This window comes from Elephas maximus, chromosome 22 (assembly GCF_024166365.1).
Source record: "Elephas maximus indicus isolate mEleMax1 chromosome 22, mEleMax1 primary haplotype, whole genome shotgun sequence".
Classification (NCBI taxonomy): Eukaryota; Metazoa; Chordata; class Mammalia; order Proboscidea; family Elephantidae; genus Elephas; species Elephas maximus.
The window spans coordinates 18,955,662-18,971,141 of NC_064840.1; the positions used below are offsets into that span (position 1 = coordinate 18,955,662).

The following is a 15,480-nucleotide window of genomic DNA, read 5'->3' on the forward strand; positions in this document are numbered from 1 at the left end:
TTTTCTGAACCAGGAAAGAACTGAGGTTCTAAGACAACCTTAAAAAAAAACCCAACAATTCTTAGCCATAGCCTCTAACCTGACACAAGACAGAAACTTAAGACACAACGTTCTAGACCAGAAACAAGCTCTTAGAACAAAAGGAGACAGAAAAGTCACATGAACTCACTGAACAATACCACACAAAACAAGGATACGGGGGTCCTAGATTCTTAAAGAGTATGTAGCAATTTTTGGTAAGATTGACTCAATTTAACAGAAAAAACGGGTTCTGGATAAAACTTACTATCTTGTCAGAGCTTCGGACCGAGGAATCTTAGACCTTTTGACAAAACCTCAGCATCAACCAAATTTTCCAAAGAGGAGAAGACAGCACAAGTTAAAGCTCGTCTTCCCAAAATGGTCACTGAAATTTCAAATTACTTCTAGTATACTCAGTTTACATCATTTTTAGATATGAACCCCAAACCAGTGTCTCAGTAGTAGGGGGAAAATCCACGCTCATTTATCAAAGATATTAAGTTCTAAGGTTTAAGGTTTTGGTTTCCTTCTTTTTGAACTTAATTCATTCTACTGCCTAGAGACCTTGTCTCCTATTTTAGACCTTAAATATACTAGTTCTTCCAATTGCAAAGGACTTTAAAGCTTTCGACGATTTTAATTTTAACATTGTGATTTTTCATTGAGAAACTACATCATAAAAAAGTACAGAACTACCACTTCTACCTTCAAATTTCATAACACAGGGCAGAAGCTGCCACCTCCCCCTGAGAATCTGGCAAAACAGAGCACTGTTTTCCAGATTTTCTCTGAGTCACAAAAAGGCCTGAACTTTGTGGCTCACGGTGATCCAGGGCTCTTTGAATATAGAATCACCTCTTTAATGTTTCAAACGCCCCAATCTGGACCTAAACTGCAGTTTATCTAAAGAGCTACCAACTATCACTTTTACCCAAATGATCAAGCAGAAATCTAAGAAAGATTCTCCTTAATCAACCAACTGGTTTTTCAAACAAATATGTCAAACAAAACTTTAGAAAACATGAGAAAGAGAACAAAAAGGAATAATCAAAGGCTCGTTTTCTGAGAGTACTCACCCGGTCGGTGTCGAAGGCATGTGGAGTGGGTACAGGTGGGTTATGGAGATAGGACCTCTCTTTTTGCAGGCTTCTTCTCCACGGCCCAGGTCTCCTGGAGTGTGGCGGGATTCATAGCTTCAGAAATCCTGCCCACTACGCCATTAACTTTTGTAGGGGAAGAAACATCACAAAGTTTAGTAGAGCAAAAAGAAAGTTCTATTTGGTATCTATTCAAAAAGACAAAAGTGGGAAGTGGACAAGCATGCTGCCAGAACTAACGTCTGTCTGAATCCAAGGAAATATTACAGAGTAAGCAAGAATGGGAAAAATGACAAGCATGCTGCCACATCCATGTCTGCCCTAGTCCAGAGAACACTACATAAGAGGCAAGAATGGGAAAATGGACAAGCGTGTTGCCACGCTGTGTCTGTCAGAGTCCAGAGAACATTACTGAAGAGACAAGAATGGGAAAAATGACAAGCATGGTGCCACAGCCATGTCTGCCCGAGCCCAGAGAATACTACAGAGTCGTCAGTACATATTAACACTACAAAATGGGCAAAGCTTCCCCTTTTCACAGATTGGCTAGAAGCTATGATCTTACATTTTGAATTGTCCCTCTCAACCAACAATCATTGCTACAGATTTCAGTGACGACAGTCAGGAGAGCCTTCATGGGTCCAGCAAATTTCTATTCACTAAATGTTAACAGAAAAAGATAAGAGTGGGAAGTCTTTTGTGTTCTGGCTTCCATGAAAAATTCCCTAAAAATATTTTCCAAAATTATTCTATTGTCTTTATCTCAGGGCCCAGTTAATGTGTCCTTGTAAGTCCTTGTGGGCTCTTGAGAGTACAGCTCCAGCTGGATCACATTCTCTGTGCTCAAGGACGGGGAATAATGATTCCAATATTATTTCTTAAATCAGCTGCTAATCAAAAGATTTGAACCTCTCTGCCGCTCCGTGGGAGAAAGATGTGGCAGTCTGCTTCCGTAAGGATTTACAGCCTTGGAAACCTTATGGAGCAATTCTATTCTGTCCTATAGGGTCGCTAGGAGCCAGAATCAACTCAACAGCAATGGGTTTTAAAAGTAATGGTAGATTTCCATTTAATTAATACACAAAGTAACCTCATGCCATAAGCATTCGTATAATGTCCATTTCAAAGATGGAGAACTTAAGACTCAGAGAGAGGCTGTGATAAGTGATAAGTGAGGGGCCCAGAAAACAAGGTCTCCGAGAACAAGCACCACACGCTTTTCACAACCCCAGGATCACACTGGGTGCTCTCCCCAGACCACCATTCTCCAACCCCTCAGCCCCTCCCCTCCCCTACGAGGCTGGATTCCAGCCCAGGTGCTGGTGGACAGCAGGAGCCCCAAGCACCACACACCAACAGGTCAGGGCTGCAGTGGGCTGCCCACCCCCATAGCCACCACCACCACCACGAAATGAGACAATGAGTCCCCGACCCACAGCCCTACTTGACAAGCTCTGCCAGAGTCATTGAGTCTGGAAACTTCCAGTTGGGGCCACTCTGTGCATTTGTTTGCAAGGTTAACTGCAAATGCAAAACTGCTTCTTCACCTTGGGATAGATAGGGAAATCTGGAGAACACCTGGTTCACACTCCATAAATATTCCACAAGGCCAGTCTCCCCTTTGGCTGCACCTTTGTTATCAGAATGTAGGGTCCTAGTGTTTTTCTGTCCATGCTTTGCAAGGTCAACATGGACATACTGAGGGATGGGTATGATCATACAATTAAGAGGAATTTCAGATCTCCTTCTCCCTCCCTTTTGCGACTGTAATTTTATGTTAAGAGGATTAGGGTGGGATTGTAATGCCACCCTTTCTCAGGTCACCTCCCTGATCCAACGTAAAGGGAGTTTCCCTGGGGTGTAGCCTGCACCACCTTTTATCTTACAAGAGATGAAAGGAAAGGGAAGCAAGCAGAGAGTTGGGGACCTCATACCACCAAGAAAGCAGCGCCAGGAGCAGAGTGTGTCCTTTGGACCCAGGGTTCCTGTGCAGAGAAGCTCCTAGACCAGGGGGAGATTGATGACAAGGACCTTCCTCCAGAGCTGACAGAGTAAGCCTTCCTCTAGAGCTGATGCCCTGAATTTGGACTTCTAGCCCACTAGACTGTGAGAAAACGAATTTCTCTTTGTTGAAACTATCCACTTGTGGTATTTCTATTATAGCAGCACTAGATGACTAAGACACCCAGAGACAGTGCAACCTACACAGGGCCTTTAGGGGAGAAGAGGCAGCCAAGAAGGTGGTATCTGGATTCAGCTGGGAGCCAAGTCTTGGGTTATTGTCGTTGTTGGGTGCCCTTGAGTCGATTTCCTACTCATAGCAACACCATGTGACAGATTAGAACTTCTCTATAAGGTTTTCTAGGCTGTAATCTTTTACAAATGCAGGTCGCCAGGTCTTTCTCCTGCTGATCTGCTGGTGCGTTCGAATTGCCAAGCTTTTGGTTAGCAGCAAAGCACTTAACTGTTTGCATCACCAGGACCCTCAAGTCTTGGGTGCCCACTGGGAAAGGAGGGCCCCCTCCTGACTTGTTTTCCACTCCCCAACCAACCCTCTGCAGTTTAGATCCCAACAGAAACTGATCCCCTAATGGGCTGGGGGTAGGCTGTTTGCCCTCAGGTCCAAGCCCTGCCCTTCCCTGCTTTGGCCCTGTATCTCAGCAACTGGCCTTTCCTGGTGATGTGGCAGAAGTCAGCAAGTCGAAGTTAGAAAGGTTAAAACTGGAAAGGCAGACAATACCAAGGGTTGGTGGGGATGTGGGGCAACTGGAACCCTCATACAATCACTCTGGAAAAGATCTAGCTGTTTCTTATAAAACTAAACAAGCACCAACCCTAAGATGTGGCCATCTTGCTCCTAAGTGTGTACCCAAGAGAAATAAAAACACATGTTCACATAAGGACTTGTATGCAAGTGTCAGTAGCAGGTTTATTTGAAAAAGATAAAAACTGGAAACATCCCAGGTGTCCATTAATAGTAGAATAGGTAAAAAAAATTGTGGCATATTCATACAATGGAATACCACCCAACAACAAAAAAAGAACAAATTACTAATACATGCTGCAATACAAATGAATCTCCAAAAAAGTATGCCAGTGAAAGCAGCCAGACACAAACTATATGATTCCATTTACATGAAACTCCAGAGTAAAAACCCGTTGCCACTGAGTCGATTCCGACCATAGGGTTTCCAAGGAGTGGCTCGTGGATTCGAACTGCTCACCTTTTAGTTAGCAGCTGAGCTCTTAACCACTGCGCATCCAGGGCTCCAAAACTCCGGAGTAGACAGAACTAATTGCTGGGGACAGAGGTCAGGATAGGGGTTGTCTGGAAGCAGTGGTGGTACTGACTGTGAAGAGGCATGAAAGAACATTCTGGAAGGATAAGAATGCTTCCAATCCTGATCTGAGTGGTCGTCTTACCATGTTCACAAATGTAAAAATTCATTGAGCTGTACAATTAAGATTTTGTATCTTTTTATTACACCTTAACTAAAAAAAAAGAAAAATAAAATGAGTGAACAGCTCCTTTCTGAAAAGTCCTGACAAGGACTCTGAGCTTCGCAGCCTTGTCAGGGAGGAAGGAAGGGAAGGCTGGGCCAGGCTGAGCCTCCGGAGCTGCCAGTGCAGAGAAAACACTCACTCCCGTCAGTGAGTTATGATTAAGAATTTTCTTCCTGGCCTCCGAGTGTTTTACTGGCTCATCCATCAATCTGTCAGGGCGGCCGTTGAGGCGAGAGCAGCAGAAAACTAACAGCTCACACCCAAACAGCCTGAATAATTCAATGTCCGCCATAGCCTCTGGACACTGGGAGCATGAAGCTGATTTTTTATTTATTTCTCGGGCTTAGCAGTTTATTTCCAGGGCCCTGGAGGCTCCCAGAGTGGGTAGGGGACCCCCATGAACAAAGAGAGGACAGGTCGAGGCCATAGAGGCTGGGGTATCTCACTCTGATGTCTGTGGCAGGGTGAGGGGATAAGAAGACCCAAGTCAGGGCATTGCCAAGTAGGAATCTAGGAACCGGAGGAGAAAGCCATTGGAGTCACAAGAGCCAGGAACTGGGCCAGCCCACTTCTCAGCTATGTGGTTTTGAGCAAGTTGTTTACTTCTCTGGGCCTCAGTTTCCATAGTTACAAGACATGTGTGGTGATATAACACTTATATAATGCTTACTATGTGCCCAGTTCTCTTTTAATCATTTATATCTCTCTCCACCTATCCACACATATATATACCTATGTGTATATACATATATATATGGATATGTCGTTGAGTATTAAATACTTTTATATATGTAGTAGTTACGACACCCTATCCATTTTACAGATGAGAAACTGAGGCCAAGAACTCACCCAAAGGAATCAAAGTACCTATCTCACAGGGTAAGAATTAAAGGAGACAGAGCTTACAAATCTCCAAATATCATGCCTGGAACACAGCTGGTGCTCAGTGAAGCATAGACACTGCTGCACTTACTATTAAATACCTTTCAGGGCCATTACGTCACCTGAGTACAGCAACAAACAGGTGAGTTTGACGAGCATTATGCAACTGTAGGTAGGAGAACCAAGGCAAAGAGAGAGGTAAAATACTTTGCCTAAGGCCATATGCATTTACACCACAGACATTGCTTTGTCCTTTATGGAGCTATTTAAGACTGAGTCTCAATTCCAAAAGACCAAAGAATCTCCAAAATAGGCTTTACTCCAGAAAGACCTGGATTCAAATTCTGCCACTCAGAGTTGTCGAGTAGAACAGGGCCCCTCACCTCAATTTCCTTGCCTCTGAAATAGAGTGAACCAACCAATTACATAAAGATCACGAACAGACGTGGGTGATAGAGAGTTCTAGGTTTGATCCCCAGCCCTGCCACTTAATAGCTGTAGGACTTTGGGCAAGCTGACTTCTCTGAGCCTCAGTTTCCTCATCTGTAAGATGGAGAAGACTAATCTCACTGTTGGAGGGTTGTGCTGAGTATGCCATGAGGTAATGCTGGAAAGCACCTCAGCCTGGGGCCAGGCACACGGACAGGAGGATGCTATCAGCATGAATCATAGTCGCCAGCATTGCCACCTTCATTTTCGCAATGGGTTCTGAGAGATGAAAAGCTGAGAAACAGCAAAGGCTGTCCAGTCATTTCCTCCCCAACCCGGGAGAGAAGATTTGTCACTGCCAGGAAAGGGTGAATAGCTACCACAACCCTCCCGGCTCTTTGGAGGAGGAAAAAGATCGGAAATGCCTTGATTTATGCAATAGCACGAGGGCTTGAGGGAAACTCACTGCAGTCCTGGCGATGTATCATGCGGATGAAGGATGGACTCGATGAGGCAAGAAGACTTTCAGGATTTCTGACTCAGCAGCCACTTCGGTCTTCTCTAGATGGTAGAGGGCCACCCGGGGCTGGTCTGTCCCACCTGCCTTTATCAACTATTTATTAATCATTGGAGGGTGGCCAGGCCTGGTGGCAGGCAAGTCAGGCCAGGAGGCCCCCAGCCTCCAATGAGCACAGTCAAGGGGCTTCTTTTGCTCTCAGAAGCTAATCATATTGGGGAAACTGAGTCAGCTCAGTGGCTGTAAGGATCCCCCTTCAGCCTTACAGAGGGGTTCTAAGGATCCCCCTCTCATGGATTGAATTGTGTTCCCCCAAAATATGTGTCAACTTGGTGAGGCCATGATTCCTATAGTATTGTGTAGTTGTCCTCCACTTTGTGATTGATATAATTTTGCTGTGTTGTAAATCCTAATCTTTGCCTGTGGTTAATGAGGCAAGATTAGATTATATTAAAGAGGATTAGGGTGGGATGTAACACCCTTACTCAGGTCACATCCCCGATCCAATATAAAGGGAGTTTCCCTGGGGTGTGGGCTGTACTACCTTTTATCTCTCAAGAGATAAAAAGAAAGGGAGGTGAGCAGAGAGTTGGGGACCTCATACCACAAAAAGAGCAGTGCTAGGAGCAGAGTGTGCCATTTGGACTTGGGGTTCCTGCATGGAGAAGCTCCTAGACCAGGAGAAGATTGATGACAAGGACCTTCCTCCAGAGCTGACAGAGAGAGAAAGCCTTCCCCCAGAGCTGGCACCCTGAATTTGGACTTCTAGCTTCCTAGACTGTGAGAGAATAAATTTCTGTTTGATAAAGTCATCCACTTGTGGTATTTCTGTTGTAGCAGCACTAGATAACAAAGATACCCCCTCAGAGGCTGTAAGGATCCCCCACAAGACAAGGTGGAGGAGGTTCCCTAATGACACTAACCCCCAAGACTCTCAATGACCCACTCTTGCAAAGTCAGAGTCCAGAGTGGTCAGGTTCACTTGCCTTGAGAAATGACATAATTCCTCATTACTGGCTCTTCTCTCTCCCGAGCAAAAACTTCATGAGAGGAGTAAATGGAAGGGAACTCTACAGCAGTGGTTCTCAAACTTGAACGTGCATCGGAATCATCTTATTAAAACACAGACTGCTGGTCCCCACCCCCCAGAGTTCCTGATTCAGTAAGTTTGGGACGGGATCCCAAAACGTACATTTCTAACAAGTGCCCTGGTGATGCCAGTGCTGGTTGCCGGGGACCACAGTTTGAGAACCACACATCTGGAGGAAAGACAGGCAAGATGGAGTTCAGATCAAAGAACTGCCATTTCCTTGCTGTGTGACCTTAGGAAAGCTACGTGGCCTCTCTGATACAGTTTCTTCATCTTTCAGTGAAGCTACTTCACAGAATTAAGATCAGAGGCAAGATACAAAGTACCTGCCTCTTAGTAGGCCCCCAATTGGAGGCAGCTCTAGGTAACGGTTGCCTCGAGATGCGTGTAAATAAGGCTTTCCATGAAGAACACCACCAATGAAATAACCTCCTGGCATCTGTTTTTCTGGTGGGTGGAAAAATCCTTGGTTTCACAAAGCAGAGCTCAGTGAATCCACCAGAAAACCTGGGACTGGCCAACTCACAAGACACAGTCAGCGTCACATTAGACAGAATGAACGCCTGGATCCATCTGTGCAGACAAAACAGCGCTAACCTAAATAGTCAATTAGCTCCCTGGCAGACAGGTTGTCTAACCCCAGGGCACCTGGGGAGGGCCTGCCCACCTAGGCTACCCTGAGCATCAAGGGAGCAAGTCTTCAAAGTCATTTTCTCTCTAGCTCTGATGCGATTAAGGGACGAGATGCCTCACAAATCTACTCAATCAGGAGACAAGTCCATTAACAATCCTCAGATGGCAAAACTGAATTGGCCAAGTTGTCCCAGGCAAGGGATTGCTGGGAGGTGTCATTTCTGCTGCAATGTGATCTTGGGAAAATCTGGGCTCTTTTATACAAAAGAGAGGCGTTAGACTGGCTGATTTCTAAGAATCCTTCAGCTTTGATATATAACTCCATAAACAACAGTCCAAGGTGGGATCAGGAACAGAGATCCAAATGGGATCAAGTGTAGGGACTGGGGTAGGAGTGTGGGCCCACTTCAGGACCACAGACAGCTCCAAGCAGCTGGGCTTCTCTAGGGGCAAAAACTGCCTGAATCTATGTGATGGCCAGTGTGTGGGAGTGACATTCACATTGTAGTCTAAATCAGGCTTTCCTCAACCTCAGCACTATTGACATTTTGGGCCGGATAATTCTTTGTTATAGGGGCTGTCCTGTGTATTGTAAAATGTTTACAAGCATCCCCGACTTCTACTCAGGAGATGCCAGTAGCACCTCCCCCTAAGCTGTGATAGTCAAAAATGTCTCCAGACATTGCCAGCTGTCCCCAAGTGATGGGGACAAGATCACCTCCACTTGAGAATCACAGATTTAAGTGATTAGTGCTCTCTGGAGACACCAACCCTTGTGACACCATTGGGTGCTGGGAAGATTAATGAGACAAGACAAGGAAAGTACTTAGTACAGTGCCTGGCACAGGATAAGTGCTAAATACATCATATATAATAGCTGTTAGGAGTAACACAGAGCACTGGTGGCTCAGTGGTTAAGTGCTTGGCTGGTAACTAAAAGGTTGGTGATTTGAACCCACCAGCCGCTCCACAGGAGAAAGATGTGGCAATCTGCTTCAGTAAAGATTAACAGCCTCGGGAACCTTGTGAGGCAGTTCTACTCTGTCCTATAGGGTTGCTATGAGTCAGAATTGACTTGGCAGCAACGGGTTTGTTTTTTTGGGTTTTTTGGAGTTGCTCAGCACACCTATGAGGCCACCCTTACAGCGTTCTTCCTGAAACTGTCCTTCTAGACTCAAGAGTCCAGGAGCAGGTTTCTAGTCTTCTCTTCTCTGGTGGGCAGCAATAAACAAGTTAAAAAAAAAAAAGGTAAACAAGTAAAAAGTTAATTAATTAGGCTGCAATAAGAGCTATAGGGAAAAAAACAACAACAGGAGAATGTGATAAAATATAACATAGAACATGTACCGTCTTAAATAAGGAGGTTGGGAGAGGACTCTCCAAGGAGGTCACAACTGAACTAATGCGTGGAAGACGAGAAGGAACAACTCACAGGAAAGTGTGGGTGTATTAGTGTCCTAGAAAACCATACCAAACCCATTGCTATCGAATCAGTTCTGATTCATAGCGACCCTATAGGGCAGAGAACTGCCCCATAGGGTTTCCAAGGACAGACTGGTGGATTCGAACTGCCAACATTTTGGTTAGCCGCTGAGGTCTTAACCACTGCGCAACCAGGACCCTGTTAGTGTCTTAGGGCTGCCATAAAAAAAAAAAAATACAGCAAAACCTACAAAAGCCAGAGCCGGTGTACGGCAGAAAACTGTCAGAGAAGGAAAACTAAAATATTTTCCACTAAAATGAACAAGAGGAAAGTGGTAAGACTGCACACTGTCAAAGGCAGAAAACTTGCAAGACCTGGAGAAACAAGGCAGTCCCACTGAGTTCTGGTGCTCACAGGTTTCATGGGTGGCTTATAAGAACAGAAATTTGTCCCATGGTTCTGGAGGTCAGCCAGATCGGGGTATCAGCCATGTTGATTCCTTCTGAGGGCTCCGAACCTGTTCCATACTCCTCTCCTAGCTTTTGGTAGCTCCAGGCATCCCTTGGTTTGCAACTTCAGCATCACATGGTGTCTTTCCCCTCTTTGTGTGTGTAGGACCCACTCACTACTCATATAGGATTAGGACCCACCCTACTCCAGTCTGACCTCATGTTAACCTAATTGATAACACCTTCAAAAACCCTATTTCAAAACAAGTTCACATTCACAGGTACAGAGGTTGGGACTTCAACATATCTTTTGAGGGGGCACAATTCAGTCCACAACAGGGGGGTGGAGAGTGCATTCCAGGCAGAGGGAACAGAAAGTCCAATAGCTCCAGTGTTGGAGAGAGCTTATTATGCTTGAGGAATAGCAAAGAGGCCAGCGTAGATTGAGCAGAGTGGGAGAAGGAGAGAAGGTGGCAGGAGTATGATCACTCAGGACCTTGGCAAGCAGATTGTACCTCGGGAGAAAACTCAGGGTGCTAGTGAAAGATTCCCCTCCTGTGTCGCCAAAATTCATAGGCTTCCTCCACTGTGGGCGTCTGCGAATGCTGCAGGCTGACCCCACATTGGCAGCTGAATGAAAAGCCAGTGTATTCCTGGGCTACTCTCAAGGCCCATTTGCCCCATTCTCTTCCTAAAGCTGACAGTGTTTCTGTAGCTTACGAAAGGTTCTCATATTTCTAACCCAAGGTCAAGGTCAAAGAGACGCAGTACATTTTACAGCACTCAGGAAACAGGGTTTGCTGTCCCCTCAGCACATGTTTTGCCCTAGATCCTATGGTGTTATTAAGCTTTTGAGAGCATCTTGTGACTTAGTAAGATGGCAGGGAATGAGGGAGGAGAGAGAAAAGAGCAATTCCTGAGGATTTATGACCACATAATTTACTTCTCCTGCCTGAATCGGTGTGTCTTCTCTCTTCCCCCAAGTGTCCTTCAAAAGTCAATGATTTCAACAGTTAAGAACCTGTCCTGGTCCTACCCTCCCAAGTAGATGCTTAGATCAACCCCATCTTTCCCGTTTAGTGAGCAGAGCACTGGGGAACAGAAAAGTCTTGTGAGGAGTCCCCAAAGCCCCCATATTAAAGAGCAACACTAGCTACCTGCCCTTTCCCATCATTGGCTGAAAAAAAATATATATATGGAAAAAGCACCAGCTTGATTCCCAGTGAATTTCAAGGACGAGATAGACATAGCTTCAGACCTTGACAAGGGCCAAAACCAAAAACCAAACCCATTGCTGTCAGGTCGATTCTGACTCATAGCGACCCTACGGGACAGAGTAGAACAGCCCCATAGGGTTTCCAAGGAGCAGCTGGTGGATTTGAACTGCTGACCTTTTGGTTAGCAGCTGAATGCTTAACCACTGTGCCACCAAGTAAGAATGAAATTCCAGAAAAGGGAACTATAATAGAAGCATCAATCGATGGAGGAGGACATTATGTTTGGTAAAGTAGGGGATCAGCAAAAAAGAATAAGCCCTTCAATGAGATGGATTGATACAGTGGCTGCAACAATGGGCTCAAACACACCTACTACGGTGAGGATGGTGCAAGACCAGGCAACATTTTGTTCTGCTATGCATAGGGTCACTATGAGTTGGAACCTACTTGATGGCACCTAGCAACAACAGGCATTAGAGCCCTGGAATCAAACAAAGCTGGGTTCAAATCCTAGGCCCTCCACTTACTAGCTGTGAGGGCTTAGGCAACTGATTTTATTTTTCTGAGCTTGAGTTTCCTCATCTGGAAAATGGAAATGATAATAATACCTACTTTATCGAGTTTCGAGGTGGAGGGAATTGAATAGGGTTCTGATAGAATGTAAGCCCCGTGAACCCTATCTAACCATTGTAACCGCATGTTTTGCATATAGAAGTAATGTTGAACTAATGATCTGGTGAGTGAGTGCATGTGTGAATAAATGATAAACTGGAGGAAAGGGGACGCTTGGTATGTGGTCACAGAGAGCTTAGCGACACTGCCATCTCTAGTAACGTGGAAGTTAGAAAACATAGCTAGTCTACTGGGTGATCTAGATAAGAAGACCTCTAGGCAAAATGTTGAAGATGCCACCTGTTTCTTTTTGCTATTTACAGTAAAATGCAAGGGGAGAGAGATAAGCTGAAGGCATGACAGTTAAACAAAAAGAAGCCAGGACTTGCTGGTTTTGAAACTTGCCTGCATCTCCATACAGAAAATGATCCTAAATTAAGAAATGTCACCAGACAAGGATCAACTCCAGGAAAATAAGGTACAAACATGAAGTTGAGCGTGTGCTTGTAAGATCCTTTGTTAAGACCTCAAATATATCCAAGATAGTGCCTCAGATAACCAATCGGCCAAATTATAAACTTGAATAACCTTAAAGTTGTTGCGCCTCAGTTGCCTCGGGCTTCTCAACAGAAGCTCAAGTTGGAGAAAAACTTACCTCAAAGAGATTTGTGGGTATGGTTTGTCTAATGGAGTGAACCCCCAATAAGATTCACAAAAGACCCATAAAATTTTTAAGAGAATTGTATTGGCAAAAATACAGCTAGGTTGGACTGAAAGAGATAGAAATGGAAAAGAAGGCTTTGGACCCCACACTTCTACTGAAAGAAAGTAGACTGAGAAAACAGCTAATCTGAAAACACAAGCTACCTTTCACAGAGGAGCGTTTCATCTCACATATGTTGACTGGATAAATAGCCAGATTAGCTGCACGTTAGCAAACAAAACTTCTCAATTACATATAAATGTTTGACTTAAAAAAATTTTTTTTTAGTTTTATTTTGCTTTAGGTGAAAGTTTACAGCTCAATTTCTCATCCAAAAATTTATACACATATTGTGTTGTGACATTGGCTGCGATGCCCACAATGTGCCAGCATGCTCCCCCTTTCCACTCGGGGTTCCCTGTGTCCATTCCTCCAGTGCTTGTCCCTTCCTGCCTTCTCATCCTGCTTTTGGACAGAGTTGCTCATTTGGTCTCGTACACTTGATTGAACTAAGATGCAAGTTCCTCACGCATGTTATTTTTTGTTTTATAGGTCTGTCTAATATTTGTCTGAAAAGTGGGCTTTGGGAATGGTTTCAGTTCTGGGTTAGCAGAGTGTCCCGGGGCCATAGTCTCGGGGGTTCCTACAGTCTCTGTCAGACAAGTAAGTCTGGTCCTTTTTCGTGAATTTGAATTCTGTTCTGTGTTTTTCTCCAATTCTGTCCAGGACTCTGTTGTGATCCCTGTCAGAGTGGTCCTTGGTGGTAGCCAGAAACCATCTAGTTCTTCTTGTCTCAGACTGGTGGAGTCTCTGTTTCATGCGGTCCTTTAGAACTTTGGGCTAATATTTTCCTTTGTGTCTTTGGTTTTCTTCATTCTCCTTTGCTCCAGACATGATGGGACCAATAGATGTATCTTCGATGGCCACTCGCAAGCTTTTAAGACCCTAGATGCTACTCACCAAAATGAGATGTAGAACATTTTCTTTATGAACTATGTTATGCCAGTTGGCCTAGATGTCCCTTGAGATTATGGTCCCCAGCCCCCAGTCCCAGCTACTGGGTCCCTCAAAGTGTTTGGATGTGTCTAGGAAACTTCTATGCCTTTGCTTTGGTCCAGTTGTGCTGACTTTCCCTATATTGTGTGTTGCCCTTCCCTTCACCAAATTTGACGCTTGTCTACTGCCTAGTTAGTGATTTCCCCTCCCCCCCACCCTCGTAACCATAACAGAATGTTTTTTCCTGTGTGTAAACTTTTTCTTGAATTCTTATAATAGTGATCTCATACAATATTTGTCCTATTGTGACTGACTTATTTCACTGAGCATAATGAATGCCCTCCAGATTCATCCATGTTGTGAGATATTTCACGGATTCATCATTGTTCTTTATCGTTGCATAGTATTCCATTGTGTGTCTGTATCATAATTTGTTCATCCATTCATCATATTGATGGGCATTTAGATTGTTTCCATCTTTTTGGTACTCTGAATAGTGCTGCAATGAACATGGGTGTGCATGTCTATCTGTGTGACGGCTCTTGTTTCCCCAGGGTATATTCCTAGGAGTGAGATTGCTGGATCATATGGCATTTCTACTGCTAGCTTTTTCAGGAAGCACCATATCATTTTCCAAAGTGATTTATCATTTTGCATTCCCACCAGCAATGCGTAAGAGTTCCAGTCTCCCTGCAACCTCTCCAACATGTGTTACCTTCTGTTTTTTGGACTGGTTCCAGTATCGTTGGGGTGAGATGGTATCTCATTGTAGTTTTGATTTGCATTTCTCTAATGACTAATGATCTCGAGCAATTCCTCATGTGTCTGTTAGCTGCCTGAATGTCTTCTCTGGCGAAGTGTCTGTTCAGATCCTTTGCCCATTTTTTAATTGGATCATTTCTTTTTGTTATGGAGGTGTTGAAGTATTTTGTAGATTTTAGAGGTTAGACACTTGTTGAATATGCCATAAACCCATTGCCATCAAGTCAATTCCGACTCATAGAGACCCTATTGGACAGAGTAGAACTGCCCCAAAGGGTTTCCAAGGAGCGGCTGGTGGATTCAAACTGCCAACCTTTTGGTTAGCAGCTCCTGCGCCACCAGGGCTCTGGATATGTCATAGCCAAAAATTTTTTCCCAGTCTGAAGGTTTTCTTTTTTACTCTTTCAGTGAAGTCTTTAAATGAGCATAAGTGTTTGATTTTTAGGAGCACCCAGTTATCTAGTTTTTCTCTTCTGATGTTTGTACATCGTTAATTATGGTTTGTATCCTATTTACGCCACGTACTAGGGCCCCTAGCGTTGTCCCTATTTTAACTGCCATGTCCTTTATTGTTTTAGATTTTATATTTAGGTCTTTGATCCATTTTGAATTAATTTTTGTGTATGGTGTGAGGTATGGATCTTGTTTCATTTTTTTGCAGATGGACATCCAGTTACGCCAGTGCTATTTGTTAAAGAGACTGTCTTTTCCCTGTTTCATGGACTTTGGCCATTTGTCAAATATCAACTGCTCATAGGTGGATAGATTTACATCTGGATTCTCAATTCTGTTTCATTGGTCTATGTGTCTGTTGTTGTACCAGTACCAGGCTGTTCTGACTGCTGTGGCTACATAATAGATTCCAAAATCAGGTAGTGTGAGGCCTCCTACTTTGTTCTTCTTCAGTAATGCTTTACTTTTCCAGGGCCTCTTCCCTTTCTTGATAAAGTTGGTGATTTGTTTCTCCATCTGGTTAAAGAATGCTGTTGGCATTTGGATCAGGATTGCATTGTATCTGTAGATTGTTTTGGGTAGAATTGACATTTTCACAATGCTGTGGCTCAAAAATTTTAAATCAATGAAATTACCTTTTTAAACTTGATTTCTCTAATTAGGAAACAAAGTCTTGAAGCCACACAGGGAAC

At 44.1% G+C, this 15,480-nt stretch overlaps 1 protein-coding gene across 7 annotated transcripts in view; it reads right to left on the minus strand.

Moving 5' to 3' along the window:
* Positions 1-15,480, minus strand: part of CMKLR1 (chemerin chemokine-like receptor 1) — a 183,961-nt gene that overhangs the window by 103,320 nt on the left and 65,161 nt on the right. For all 7 annotated transcript variants that reach the window (XM_049865996.1, XM_049865997.1, XM_049865989.1 and 4 more), the window contains one exon: positions 1,098-1,244. The gene's annotated coding sequence lies outside the window, so the exon portion shown is untranslated. The remainder of the gene's footprint in view (positions 1-1,097; positions 1,245-15,480) is intronic.